This window comes from Cyprinus carpio, chromosome A11, assembly GCF_018340385.1.
Source record: "Cyprinus carpio isolate SPL01 chromosome A11, ASM1834038v1, whole genome shotgun sequence".
NCBI lineage: Eukaryota > Metazoa > Chordata > Actinopteri > Cypriniformes > Cyprinidae > Cyprinus > Cyprinus carpio.
The window spans coordinates 23,082,396-23,098,607 of record NC_056582.1 but is presented as its reverse complement, the minus strand read 5'-3'; the positions used below and the strand labels follow the sequence as shown (position 1 = coordinate 23,098,607).

The 16,212-nt window shown below is 33.9% G+C and overlaps 1 pseudogene; it reads left to right on the top strand.

Annotated features, from left to right (window-relative positions):
• Positions 1-16,212, top strand: part of LOC109084562 — a 69,774-nt pseudogene extending 53,562 nt beyond the window's left edge.

Here is a 16,212-nt window from a genome sequence, read left to right as displayed (position 1 = left end):
CAAAAAGAGATGCATTTCTTCTGTTAGTGCTGTTTGGTCAGTCTCTCTGTGTTCAGTGTGTCCCGCGGGACGTTTTGGTGCGGGCTGTCAGCTCAGATGTACCTGTGATAATGGAGCTCGCTGCCATCCTGTAACAGGACGCTGCTCGTGTGCTGCTGGCTGGACGGGCCACAGCTGCAGGAAGGGTGTGTTTCATTATTTATGCAATTATACAAAATAAATGGAAATGTAGTTATTTGTCATTATTTTAAACAGTGGTGGATATAAATCTTTTTCTTGACTAATGTGGTTCATCGATCAGTGGGTGATTTTCAAGTGGTTTTCCAGCACCAAAACAATAAAAGTTTAATACAGCTTTTTTTCTTCATATGTTAGAATGCGTCATGTTTTTTTTTTTTATTGTTTTCTGAGCCAAAAATAATGACTATCATACATTTTTACCATGATTTACAGACCCACTAAAATGTATTTCGGTGTAACAGTAGTTTATATACTAAATATTTAGTAAATTAATTAATACTAAATATTTATTCTAAATATCGGGAATATTTATAACAAGAATCATTAGATGACATTAAAAGACTATTTAAGGAGCACAGTTCAGCCCTAAAATACTAATTAATTGTAATTTTTAATCTTTTCCACTATTCTTCAAATCACTAGGTTTTACCCTTTTGGCAGCAAGAAGTTTTAAATCATTTAAAATATAATAAAATGTGTTATGATCACTTATTCTTTTAAAACTGTAACAAGTGTCAGTAAGAATAAGCATGTTGTTTCATTTTTACAAAATATATCTATTATGCTGTTGATGATGATGATGGAACATTATTTCACCCATATTTTGACTGTTTTCACAAAAGTTATTTGAAACATTATAGACACTTTACTTGCATTTAATATATTCTCTGTGTTTATAAAATCACTTTTTTAAATTTGATGCAGACACCAAAATGGGGACGTCTTGTATCTGACCCCAGTACTTGAGTGCATTAAAAATCAAGTACTTTAGCACTTTTACTCAAGTAAAAATGAGAATTAGTACTTTTACTGGAATAATGTTTTGTTAGGGTATCTGTACTTTTACTCAAGTATTTGATTTGTGTTCTTCGTCCAGCACTGAGTTTGAGATAATGTTTGTGTGTGTGTGTGTGTGTGTGTGTGTGTGTGTGTGTTTCTGTGTGTGTGTGTGTGTGTGTGTGTGTGTATGTTGTGTGTGTGTTGTGTGGTGTGTGTGTGGTGGTGTGTGTGTGTGTGTGTGTGTGTGTGTGTGTGTGTGTGTGTGTGTGTGTGTGTGTGTGTGTGTTGTAGCCTGTGACGTGGGCCGCTGGGGTCAGGACTGTGTGAATGTGTGTGACTGTCGAAACGGTGACGGAGGGTTTGATGATCGGTGTGGTGGTTGTAAGTGTGGGTGTGGTTTTGATGGGGGTTTCACTGGACCTCGATGTGATGAGAGTGAGTGAGACACCTGTGTGCACAACAACACTCACAGCATCACTGTAGATCAAACTGAACAGCGCTCGCAACGCCTAGCTATCCAAGTTGCTTTGAATAAAAGCATCTGCCAAATGCATAAATGCAAATGTGTTAAAGACATGATACTGTCTCTAGGATGCACTTTACAATATCATTGTCAATATTATTTCAGTTTTATTATATTGCATATTTAATATTTGGTTATAGTTTTCTGTGTTAAAATGGGGTGACATCTCTGCATTGTTTTATTTTAGATTAAAAGTTCTTCTATATTCCATGTATATCTAATATATTTTATAAATGTTGCAGTATTTGATAATGAAAAAAAATTATATATATTGGAAAATGTGCAATATAAAATAAATAAATAATATGAAAAAATAATAAAATGAATAAAAAAGATAGCTAAAACAATTTTTTTATTAAAATCGTTTTGTTAAAAACTTATTTTATCATCAATCAGTATTATATTATTTTATATTATATTATATTTAAGTAATATTAGTTAATATAAATTAATATTATAATATAAGTAATAAATGTTAATATTTAAATATTTAAGATCCAGTTACTATAATAATTTTCTTTAGGTTTTTTCCTCTATGTATTTATTTTATTTATTGGCATTTTGCCTTCACTTGTTAATGTTCAATGGTTTTTCAGGTTGACAGATGAATTTCTAAATGTACAAATATTTTACATAGTCTCTTAATTCATACGTGTTCATAAATCACCATGTATAATAATTATTAAAAAGTGGAGATATAATATATGTAATTTTTTCCTTGTAGAGTGTAATTATTTTAGATTTAATAGTCATTCTATGTTCCATGTATAAATGTTACAGTATTTGTCATGTATTTGATGTGATCTATGTCTGTCCCAGAATGCCCTGCTGGTTCATTCGGCCTGGGCTGTAAGCATGCTGCCAGTGTGAAAACCAGGCGTCATGTGACCATGTGGGCGGAGCTTGTACCTGTAAGATTGGCTGGACAGGAACGTTCTGTGAAAAACGTATGATTGTTCCACTTAACATTTATTAACATCAGTCATGTTATGGGATGCTTGATGTTTGATGGATGTGTGTGTGTGTGTCCAGCCTGCCCGCAGGGTTTCTATGGTCTGGACTGTCAGCAGAAGTGTGTGTGTGTGAACGGGGCTCTCTGTGATCATGTCAGTGGTGAATGTGCCTGTCGGCCTGGCTGGATCGGCCCACACTGTAACCAAAGTGAGCTTATTCTTAAAGATGTTGAACTTTTGTAGCATTTTATCTTCACTTCTATGTTTTATAACTGTACCTTTAATAGACCTCTTCAGCTAGGAAATTGCTAAAGTTGTTAAAACGGAACAGGTCTTTTATCTTCTGTGCAGAAGTCAGCAGGATCTCGAGCACACGTTATGATTATAATTTCTTCTTTTACGAGCACATCTGTCTTTCTGTCTCGCACGCAATGAGCCGTTTTCCAGTGAGTAATGTTCATGCCGTTTGTCTCGTCTGCAGCGTGTCCTGCTGGATTGTACGGAGCGAGCTGTTCTCAGACCTGTGTTTGTCACAATAACAGCAGCTGTGATGCTGCAAGCGGTCAGTGTGAGTGCAGCACAGGCTGGACGGGAGACACCTGCTCACAACGTAAGATACTGACGCTTCACTCATTAAAATCTTATACATACATACATACATACATACATATATATATATATATTTTTTTAAAGTTTTTGAAAGAAGTCTTTTCTGCTCTCCAAGGCTGCATTTATTTGATCTAAATTCAGTAAAAACAGAAATATTTGTTCAATATTTAAACAATAATTTTCTATTTTAATATGTAATTTATTGCTTTAATCAAATCTGAATTTTCAGCATCCATACTTCAGTCTTCAGTGTCACATGATCCTTCAGAAATCATTCTTATATACTGATTTGCTGCTCAAGAAACATTTCTGATTATTATCGCTGTTTAAAACAGTTGTGCTGCTTCATATTTTAGAGGAAACCGTGATACATTTTTTAAAGGATTTTTTGGTGAATAGAAAGTTCAAAAGAACAGTATTTATTTGAAATAGAAATCTTTTCAAGAATATACACACACACCAGCCACTTTATTTAGGTACATGTTCAACTGCTTGTTAAATCAAATATCTAATCAACCAATCACATGGCAGCAACTCAATGCATTTAGGGGATTGTTTACATGACAACAATATGCTAAAATGGAAAATGGATCTTTATAAATGACTAAAAGTGATTTATTATGTGCACCAGGCCAGTAGGTGGCAATATGACTTTGTAAAGAAAAACTGCATGAACATGTAATAAGCATGCACATCACTGTTTTCACAAATTTGCGTTTTGCTAGTTTACAATAAGACGACAATGGTATCGTTTACAAAAACTTGCACTTTGAAACCCATTTTCAAAAGTTTGCATTTTTGAGCCCCTAAAATGCCATTTTCATGTAAATGAACGGCCAAAATGCATAAAAAGTTTTAAATTTTTTTTTGTTGAAAGCAGTGTTGTGTAAATGCCCGCTCAGGAATAGTGGAGACAATTTGCTTTAAGTTAAACTGAGCATCAGAATGGAGAAGAAAGCTGATTAAAGTGAGCGAGGCTTGACTGTTCGTCTCAGGCGGGCCATTCTGAGGATTTCAGAAACTGCTGATCTACTGGAATTTTCACGTACAGCCATCTCTAGGGTTTACAGAGGACGATCTGAAAAAGAGAGAATATCCAGTGAGTGTGAGTTGTGTGGGAGAAAATGCCTCGTTGATGCCGGAGGTCAGAGGAGAACAGCCAGACTGGATTGAGCTGTAACTCAAATACAGAGTGAATATTGAGGTCTGCTGCAGTAACTCTGTGTTGTTTGGACTTAATACATCTTAATGATTGATACAATTTCATACGTGTTATTTATGCAATCGTGCATATTTATTTCCATAAAAGTAACCAAGACCTATAATGCTCACTGACAGTATGAAGAGCAGAGTAGACCTCTAATGAAGCACAGCAGTGTTTTTTGGGACCTGTGTACTGTACGGTTTCTCTTTGAGTCTGTATAGTTCTGGATGGTGTTCTAGTTCAGGTTTGGTATTCCTGATTTTTCAGGTTGTTCTCCTGGATTCTTCGGGACGGGCTGTGCTCAGAGGTGTTTGTGTCAGAGCGGGGGTTCGTGTGACCCCGAGAGCGGCCGCTGCTTCTGTCCCAGCGGATGGACAGGTTCAGCCTGTGAACTGGGTAATTGTTTTGCTTCTTTAGTGTAGTGAGAGAGTGAGAGAGAGAGAGAGATAGAGCCCCCTCTGAGGAGGGGGAGAAGAGAGAGAGAGAGATGAGAGAGAGAGAGAGAGAGCATGAATCGATAAGGACAGAGGACATCCAGAGCATATAATGTAGAGAATATATATATGCTATATACGGTATATATATATATGATTTATATATTATATATATATATATATAATATATATATATATATATAATTTATATTATGCAAAATATTAGATATAAAACAAAACATTTTTCTGAAATATATACATGCATATGTATTTATATATACATAATAAATACATACACACACACACACACACACACACATATATATACAGTGTATATATTTGACCCTCTAACTTTAGCACTTTCTTTTCTATTCTATTTTAATTCTATTTTATTTATGTAGTTTAGGGTCCAATTCTAACTTTTAACTAGTTGCGTATGAGCATGCATATTATTTAGATATTGGCTATTTATTAGTACTTCTAAATCACATATTAATGCCTTATTCTGCATAGATCTTTTTACCCTACCCCATACCTAAACTTAACAAGTACCTTTTACATATTCATAACTATTCATAAGCAGAAAATGTGGAGTTTATTGCGTTTATTGAATAGTGAGAATTGCTAAAGTGTGAACACATTTTTATATATGTTATGTTTTTTATATGTAATTTTATATATATGTAGATGTATGTATATGTATATGTGTGGTTTGGTGGTTTGAAACCTGAGTTATCAGGAGAAGTAAAAAGGACAAGCAAATTTAGTGGCATTTCCCTCATCACTCATCAGCGTCTTTATTAACATTTCCCTTTCATTTTAACAGTGCAAAAATCACTTCTCTTGTACTGTCTTTCTCAGAGAAACCATAAAGTTCAACCTCATAACATAATATACTAAAAATACAGTTCTGTACTCTGTTGTTTATTTTTATACAACAATAAAATCTTCAAATACTCCTTTCCTGCATGTTATAAAAACACATTTCATCATAACTCATTTATAATCATCGGCATGCTGCGAAATACACAATCCTTTTACAATTTCGGAGTCTCCTTTGTATAAATGATGACATTCTGAGACATTTTCCATTTATATTTATCAAAATAAATAATAAAACAGATATTACCCTCGTGATTACACTGGGGTGTGTCACATATATATTATAAATAAATAAAATGGATCTCCATGTGCTGACCGGGTTACACTGGGGTGTGTCACATATATATTATAAATAAATAAAATGGATCTCCATGTGCTGACCGTCAGTGTAAGTGGACTACATTTCCAGAACATGATAGCACATGTCATCACGTATATAAAACGGTTGTTGTAGTGTGCTATTTCTGGTGTTTGAATTTTATGTAATTTTTTGATGTTTGTGTTTGAAGTTTTTGTTTTTTAGTTGACTTGTTTTATTCTGATCATATGTTTTGATATTTTTGTGCTGTTTTTTGAATTTTCAGTATTTGTTGATGTGTGAGTCAGAGCCTCTGACATATCTAACATAAGAGCACACGCATATACATAAACAAAATCATCAACATCAATATAATGACAAATAACAATGGGTTTGAGTGAATAATCAAACCGATAGTTATTATATATTATTTTTAAATTTTTATCATTTCTGAATTCTGTTGGTTACCATTCCCCCCCTCTTCCCCCTCACTCTACTTCTCTAGTTGTTTTCCTGGTCCTGTAGCAGAAAGCCCCCATACTACATAAAATATATTCAGGTCAAAAGTTTTTGGAAACATTACTATTTTTTAATGGTTTTTGAACACACAGAAGTTCTTTCTGCGCGATCATCAGCCTGCATTTATTTTGATCACAAATACCAGAAAAAACAGTAAATAGATTGTTAAATAGATATAACAAGCTTAAAATAATAAGTTTTCCTATTATGAAGTATAGACTCTAAAAAAAATGTATTCCTGTCTGATGCACAGCTGAATATTTTTCAGCATCATTACTCCAGGCAGCTTTCAGTGTCATACAATGTAACATCCACAGTCTATCACATGATCATTTAGAAATCATTCTCAGATAGATGCGGGATTTCATTATGAGTGTTGGAAACAGTTCTGCTGGTCTAATAATGATGAATGAATAAAAGGGTTAAACACAGAACTCTGCAAATTTATTCAAAAAAAAAAAAAAAAAAAATCTCAATCAATATTATATTCTAAAATATATTTTCCTTTACTAATCACTTTTTATCAATTTAAACACGCTCCTTGCTGAATAAAAGTATTGATTGTTTACTTAAAAAAAAACAAGAAAGAAAAAAAAATTACTGACACCCAAATTACACTGACCAGTAGTGGTCATATTGTTCTTACAAAATATTTATATTTTAAAAAACATCGCGTCATTTTTTTTTTTTTTTTTTTTTTTACTTTTTATTCATCAACATATTCCTAAAAAGTATCATCGACCCAGGTGTCTGATAAAAATATATTGCAGTCCAGAAATACGGATACTGTTCTCCAACTTGTGATAATGAATCATCATATTAGAATGATTTACTAAGATTCATGTGAGTAATGATCCTAAAAATTTCAGGCTTTGGCATCAGCAGAAATAAATGACTAAGTTTAAAGTATAGATAAATGTTAAAAAACTATTATTTTAGGTTGTAATAATATTTTACATGTTACTGTTTTTTCTGTATTTTTGATCAAATAAATGCAGGCTTGATGTGAGCCGAAGAAACTTCTTTCCAAAACGATTGTCAAAAATAGTAATGTTTCCAAACTTTTTTGACCGTGGACGGGAGATATCATAAATGGTAGTCTTATATATGTATGTATATATATAATATAATCAGTGGAGTATTATGATTATATATATGATAATATAGTATAAATGTCCTATATCCTTTAATCCATCACTTGTCCTTTCATCCTTTGCTCACAATTTTGCAATGACTTTATCATATTTTAGATAATATTTTAGAGCCAGACAATGCTTTTTCTGTAATTGATGTATATAAGTAAAATACATATGTATGTGCAAAAAACAAGCTTATGTATATGCAGAATTTATAATTTATGTATATAAATATGAATGTAAATGATATAATTGAGATATACAGTATGCATTTTAGAATTGCATATTGTCTGGTTCTAAAATCTGATCTGATTTGTATATAATAATTGAAATATATACTATTATAAATTAAATGAGGTTATATGTTTTATATTTATATATATATATTACATATAATCAATGTTTTGAAAATATGTTTTATATTAATCTGTGTGTGTGTGCATGTGTGTGTGTGTGTGTGTGTGTGTGTCTTGTGTGTCTGCATGTGTGTTTGTGTATCCTTGCGTGTGTGTTGTGTCTGTGTCTGCGGTGTGTGTGTGTGTGGTGTCTGCGCTGCGTTGTGTGTGTCTGCATGTGTGTGTGTGTGTGTGTCTGCGTGTCTGCATGTGTGTGTGGTGTGCCGTGTGTCTGCGTGTGTCTGTGTGTGGTGTGTGTCTGCGTGTGGTCTGTGTGTGTGTGTGTTTTGCGTGTGTGTGGTGTGTGTGTTGTGTGTGTGTGTGTGAAGTCTGTGTCCCCCGGACCTGTGTGGTGTGTGTGTGTGTGTGTGTCTAGGGCTGCCCCCGTCGTGTGTGTGTGTGTGTCTGCGTGTGTGCGTCCTGCGCTGTGTGTGGTTTTTGTGGGGTCTGCGTGTGTTGTGTGTGTCTGTGGGGTGTGTGGGTCTGCATGGGTGTGTGTGTGTGTCCTGCGTGTGTGTGTGGGTGTGTGTGTGTGTGTGCATTGTGTTGTGTCTGTGTCTGTGTGTGTCTGTGTGTCTGCGTGTGTGTCTGCTGTCTCGTGTGTGTGTGTGTCTGCATGTGTGTGTGTGTGTCTGTCTGCGGGGTGTGTGGGTGTGGGGGGTGTCCTGTGTCTGTGTCCGGTGTGTGTGTTTGTCTGTGTCGGGGTGTTCTTGTGTGTGTCTTGGTGTGGGTGTGTGTTGTGTCGGGTGTCATGTTTGGGGGTGGGTCTGAGGTGTGGTGGGGGGTGTTGTGTGTGTTTGTATGTGTGTGTGTGGTGTGTTTGTGGTGTGGGTGTGGTGTTGTGTGTGTGTGTGTGTGTTGTGTTGTGTTGTGTCTGTTGTGTTGTGTGTGTGCTGTGTGTGTGTGTGTGTGTGTGTGTGTGTGGTGTGTGTGGTGTGTGTGTGGTGTGTGTGTGTGTGTGTGTTTTGTGTGTGTGTGTGTGTGTGTGTGTGTGTGTGTGTGTGTGTGTGTGTGTGTGTGGTCAGAATGTGCAGCAGGTGGCTTCGGGTCTGACTGTCAGGACAGATGTGAGTGTGTGAACGGTGCTCAGTGTGACAGACAGACGGGGCAGTGTGTTTGTCAGGCCGGCTGGACGGGACAGCACTGTGAGAACGGTAAGACCGTAGTATATTCCTAGTGCTCAGTTATAAATGTTTTCTGATAATTAATAGAATGATTTATAATAGAGGAGATTACAGTAATGCAGTCATATTCACACTGAGAGAGAGAATGACTGAACATCAGTGTGTGTGTGTGATTTGTCTTGTATACATACAGTATGGGGCCGACATGTTTGTAAAACTCAAAAATCAGGATTAGGTCAGTGTAACATCTGCAGTGTGTGTGTGTGTGTGTGTCAGCGTGTGTATCGGGGCGGTTTGGAGTCGGCTGTGAGGGCCGGTGTCAGTGTGATCACGGGGCCCCCTGTCATCATGTGAGCGGACAGTGTTTCTGTCCTGCAGGATGGAGTGGAAGACGCTGTGAGAAAGGTCAGTTCATCACCTGTGTGACCTACAGTAGACCACTTCAGTGTCCAGGATGTTGTATGTTCATCCGCAAATGCTGCTCGTTACATTTCAGATGTTATTTACACTATTTAATATAATAATTTAAATAATTATAAAACCATTATTAAATCATTAAAGTTATCATTTGTATTAAATAATCTATTTTTACTTATTAAATAATTATTAAATCATTAACATATTAAATAATTAAAGGTATAATTTGTGACTCTGTGTATATTATTATTATTATTATTATTATTTTTATATTAAATAATTTAATAATTTTAATTTAATAATTATTAATTTAATTCATAATATGTAATTAATATATTATTTAATCAAGATTAAATAATCAAATTTTTGATGTTATTTACACTTGAAAATAACTAATATGTAATATTTAATTTATAAATATTATTGTGTGATTTTTGTTTGTTATATAATATTTATTATATTAGTTGTTATAACACAATAATTAATTTTTAAATATTTTTTTATTATGTTTTTTTTTATTTTCTTTTAAAATATATTTTCAATTTTAATTATTTAATAAAATAATTACAATAAAAATATATGTAAAAAAACTGTAAAAAAATAATCACCTGTAATAAATTACATTACTTATTTAATAATTATTAATTTAATAATTATTAACACAATAATTGAGCTTATCACATATATGCTGATTTTAGGTTTGAAAACATAGAAAATTCATATAAAAATAAATAAAGAATAAAAGTAAAAAGAAAAAAATAAATGTAAATATTAGCGTTGTGTTTTTTTAGTGTAATATAAAATAATTGTATTTTTATTTAACACTCATTTTTTATTTTAAAATATTTAAAATATTATTTTTTTTTCTTTTATTTATTATTTTTTATTCTTTTAATTTAGTGAATAATCTAATTAAATAAAGTGCAATTATATATTTTTTATATTAATTTTTTTTTTATATTTCATGGGTAACACTATGTTCTGTGTGATGATCAATATTGTGTACATGAGAGAAAAATTGTTTAAAGAAATTTTGTTTCAAACATTTGTGTTGTGTGTCTGTTTTTTTTTTTTGTGTTTGTGAGTTGTGTGTGTGTTTTTTTTTTGTTTTTCTGTGTGGCTTTATATGGTCAGGACTGTGTCCAGCGCTGCTCCTGCGCACCGGGCACATCGTGCCATCATGTGACGGGACGCTGCGGCTGCCCTCCCGGCTACACGGGCAACAGCTGCGAGCAGAGTGAGTGTCTGCAGCTTCACTCCTACTGCACCACACGCCAAATTACTGCAGAAAAAAAGATTGTTTTAAAAAATAATAATATTGTCTGAGTATGTCTCAACAGCCTGTCTGCCCGGCACCTTCGGATCAAACTGTACAATCAGGGTGGTGTGGTCAGTGTTTCAGAGAGAAACCAAGCATGTGCCACCCCTGGTCTGTCTGGAGAGTGTTAACTGTAACACCAAAATTGGCGCGCCTGGATTCACAGGACCCAAGTTGTGAACAGGGGTTATGGATTCACTTGTGAACAGGGTGAGGGATGCACTTAAATTTAGGGATACAGATACTGTGAAGAATGTTTTAGGTTTGTTCCTTTGATTTTTTAACTGAAAGTTGGTTAACTTGATTGATTAAATTCTAGAAAATGTTAAATTAAAAAAAAATACAGAAAAATTTAAAAAAATTTAATAAAAACATACAAAACAAATCTCATTAAAGCATAATAAAATGATACATTTTAAAATAAATTTATATTTTATGATTTTATAAATTTTAAAATACAAACAAAAAAATGAATTAAAAATAAAAGCTTAAAAATTAAATACGTTTTAAAAAACAAACTGAAACACAAAAATAGTAGAAGATTAATAGATATTTATAAATTAATAAATTAAAATAAATGTAAATATTTTGAAAATATAAAATCAAATTTAAGGTACATTAAGGTAAATTTAAAATACAAACAAACTTAAAATAAAATAAAAACTTAATAAAAAAGTACAATTTAATACATTTTAAAGCAAAAACAATGTAAAATGTTATAAAATAATAAAAATGTGAGGTTAAAAAAATCTTAAAATAAAAACAATTGTAAAAAAAAATTAAAATCATAAAAATTTAAAATTAATCATTTTAAAATAAAAACAAGCTGAAAAGCTAAAAAAAGGAACTAAAAATGTAAAATTTAAATAGGTTTAAAATAAAAAACAAAAAAACAAAAATAATAAAACCATAAAATAAAAAAATAAAATACAAATTACTAAAAATTTGAAATATTTTATTTGTCACGTCACCATGACCAAACATAAGAGAACCATAAAAAAGTGAAGGTGTTGTTAATTTATTGTAATCTTAAAGTATGCTTTTCAAGTAAACATTTTGTCAAAAGGGGTTTTTTTGATTATTTTCTTCTTATGATATATTATTTTTTCTCTATTAGATGGGGGGGATAGTTTTATTATTAAATTATATAATAAAGCTTTGGTTTTCTCTCTGTCTGAGGAGAAACACGTGTGTAGTTATCTTAAGAGACTTAAGGATGCAGATGCACGATAATGATGTTTTGGTTGATGTTTTTCCCTCATTCTCTCGTGTGTGTGTGTGTGTGTGTGTGTGTGTGTGTAGCGTGTGCTGAGGGTTTCTACGGTCCTGGCTGTGAGCATCGCTGTCAGTGTTTGAATGGTGGAGTCTGTCTTTCGGTCTCGGGTGCCTGTGAATGTCCGGCCGGATTCATCGGGGCCCGCTGTCATCTCAGTGAGTCCCGCACAGCACATGCTCAGAACACACTGTGTATCAGTTTCACCAGCACGCTTGTCGTCCCCTGTGCTCTGGTGTTCAGCGTGTCCGGCGGGACGGTAGGGCCGGACTGTGGCCGTGTGGCTGTCTGTGGAAAGGGGGTGAGAAACGATCCGGTCACAGGAGTGTGTGTCCGGGATGAAGGTGAGCTGGTGTTCGGTGAGGTTACATGTGTGTGTTGTCTGATGTCTGAGGGCAGGTGTGTGTGTGTGCAGTCTGTCCCGCGGGCCGCTTCGGATCGGGCTGCTTGCAGCGCTGTGACTGCAGTAACAGAGGCCTGTGTGACGCCGTCTCTGGGAACTGTTCATGTGCTCTCGGCTGGACCGGCTCACGCTGTGAGAAAGGTGATATATATACTCTATATGTTTATTATTATCTATAGAGATCATAACGGTACTGTTACTCTACCTTAATGACTTTGATTTGATTTTTGACAAGATTCATATTTACTCAAAGGGTAAAGATGTTATTTTAATATATATATATAAATATGTTATATATAATAAAGTACCTACAGATATTAATTTGATGTAGAATTTATGAATCAAATTGTCATTATATTATTATTATAATTTTAATTCTATTTTAATTATAATATAAATGAAATTATATAACTAATAATGATCTGTTGTCATATATATATATATATATATATATGTATATATATATATATATATATGTATATATATATATATATATATATATATATATATATATATGTGTGTAATTATAAACTAAATTATATAATAATTAAATGTATTAAATTATATAATTAATGATCTGTTATGTTTAAAATATATATATATATATACACACACACAATTAAATATTGAAATAAGGCTAGTAAAAATTATATAGATATATATATATATATATAATATATATATATATAATATATAAAATTAAGTAATAATAGAATTATAATACTGTATAATTAAATATGTATAATATACTGTATAATGAAAACTATTTAGATGATCAGAGTGTAAGATTGTTTTCCTGGCTGTGCTGAGAGACTCCTCTCTTTATCTGTGATTCAGTATCTGCTGTAAGCGTCTGTGATCATGGTGTGTGTGTGTATTGTCAGAGTGTCCCGAGGGTCTCTTCGGTCCTGACTGTGCTCTTCAGTGTTTGTGTCGGAATAACAGCACATGTGACCGAGTGACAGGAAGCTGCCGGTGTGAGCCGGGATATTACGGTCATCTCTGTCAGCTCGGTGAGATCCACATACAGCTTTGCCATCACAGGCTGAGTGTCTGCTGTGTGCTGACCGTGTGTGTGTGTGTGTGTGTTTCAGCGTGTCCCGCCGGTCTGTTCGGCTCTGGCTGTCAGCAGCACTGTGACTGTGTGAACGGGGCTTCATGTCACCCCAGAACCGGACAGTGTGTCTGTCCCGCTGGATTTCACGGCTCTCGCTGTGAGAGAGGTCAGACATTCACACACACACACACACACACAACACACACACACACACACACACACACCACACACACACACACACACACACACACCACACACACACACACACACACACACACACACACACACACACACACACAGTAGTCAACATTTGAAGTGGATCAAAAACGTTAATCAAAGCTGTCCTAAGACAAGAGCGCATTTTAGTTTTCGGTTTTAGGACACCTTTGACGAAAGGTTTTGATCCACTTCAAATGTTGACTACTGTATGTATATATATATAGATAGAGATATGCATATTTATTTCAATACACTTTAAATTTGCATAAACATATTTATTTCAACTTATTTCATTTTAGCTAGTTAGCTAGCAGCCAGGGGAACATTTCTCATTTTTGTTTAGTGCTTACTAATGAAATTTTCTGTAAAATAATTTTCTTCTTCCTCAGAATGTAAGCAGGGCACATTCGGTCTGAACTGCTCTCGGTCGTGTGACTGTGCGCAGGACACACTGTGTGACCCGGTGAGCGGCAGCTGTATCTGCACCTCAGGAAAGACGGGCGTCCGGTGTGACAGCGGTGAGCACAGCAGCACTAATGCACGTTCATGATTAGATATGAATATGTTTTTCTAATGTGTGCTGTGTTGACAGACTGCAGTGTGAGGCGGTACGGGCCTGACTGCGCGCTCAGCTGTGAGTGTGAGAACGGAGCGCAGTGCGACGGCAGGAACGGACGCTGCACGTGTCTGAACGACTGGATCGGCCTCACGTGCTCACAACGTAAACCTGCTTCAGATCACAACAGAACTAGAGATCAGGGTTTCAGATCAACTCTTTCACTCAGCACAGAGTTTCTTCCCTTTGTTAAATAAGCCAAAAACAACATGCAAACTTTACAACTTAGACCATGAATATAAATATATTTATTATTGTGTATGATTCTGAATCAGTGAATTGAAAGCTTTCGGTTTTATAATGGTCAGTCAATGTTTGTGGATGCCATAAAAAACTAAATTCTCTATGATTTCTTATAAAACTGTTTATTTCATTGTGTTTTTATATATTAGAAAAAAATAGCATATTAAAGAGACACACACAAATGCATGTTTTTTAATATAATCAAAGATATACTAATATAATATTCTTCCATTAACATTTTGGTTTCTGCTTCAGTAATTTTTGTTTCAATTTTAGTAGTCTATATAGTTTTTGTTATATTTTGTTTACATTTTAGTTTTAGTAATTTTGTTATTTTTCATTTTTATTTTTGTTAACATTTTAGTAATTAAAAAATATTAGTTTCTTTTAATAAGTCAGTTTATTTTTATTAATATTTGTTTCAGTTTTACTTATTTTAGTACATTAGGTTTAAATGAAAAATGTGTACATTAATATTTGATTTCAGCTACTGTCTTTTATATGTAACCTTTTCAATGGTTTTAGGTTTAGTTCTATTGAACCTGCAAAACAGTAACATTTTAACACAAGTTAACAAACAATGAAAAATACTTCTAAAGCATTTATTAATCTTAGTTAATGTTGATTCCAACATTTACCGATACATTATTAAAATACAAAGTTGCATCCATGAATGTTATTTAATGGATCTGAGCCCAACTTGAACAGTTGTATTTTAAAGAAGAATAAATACTGTAACAAATGTATTGCTCATTAATGCACTAAATATAGTTATTGTAAAGTGTTACTGTTTGAGTAACTGATGTGATTTAATGGCTGTGATTGTGTTTCTGCAGGCGGAGCTCCAGAGCTGGACTCCAGACGTTCAGAAGAGAATCAGTCGCAGCTCAACTCCTCGTAGCGCTAGCAAACACACAGACTCTGAGCTCCGGCACAAAGAGCTGTTTGCAGGTTCATCCAAACGCACTTTACTCACCCTGACTGCTCCGCAGAGTTCATACTTGATCCTTCATCGCTCTTCCAGGACTCTCATCTCATCTGTGTTTCAGTTCTGTTGTGATGCAGATTTTAAAGAGGCTGGGTTCACATTTGACTGCACTGAACGAGAGAAAAGTGCCTTTCCATTTCATAACACTCTTGTTTATTGTAGTCCCAGATTGTTTACTATTTTGACACACTCTATGGTTGAACACAAGCTGTATTTGTTTACCTCTCTGACAGACTGTAACATCTGATGAAACATCTGTGTGGATGTCAATATTAAACTGTACATGAAGTGAAGATTCACAATGTTAGAAATGGTGCTATGATGGGAGGACCTGTATGTTAATATTAGAAAACATTCGCAACTGATGCATTTTTAATGCTTTTGATTAATGTTTTGTATAAAGTTTGAATTATTTATATGTTTTGTAAAATATACAATTGTAGATGTTTTGCAAACTTTTTAATGTGTGAACGTGTGCCTCCCTGGAATGCTTAAAAAAAAAATATATATAAATATATATTATTATTATTAAGCATGTGTTATGCATAAATATTTCAAAGAGTTGTGTGCTTTATTTTTAA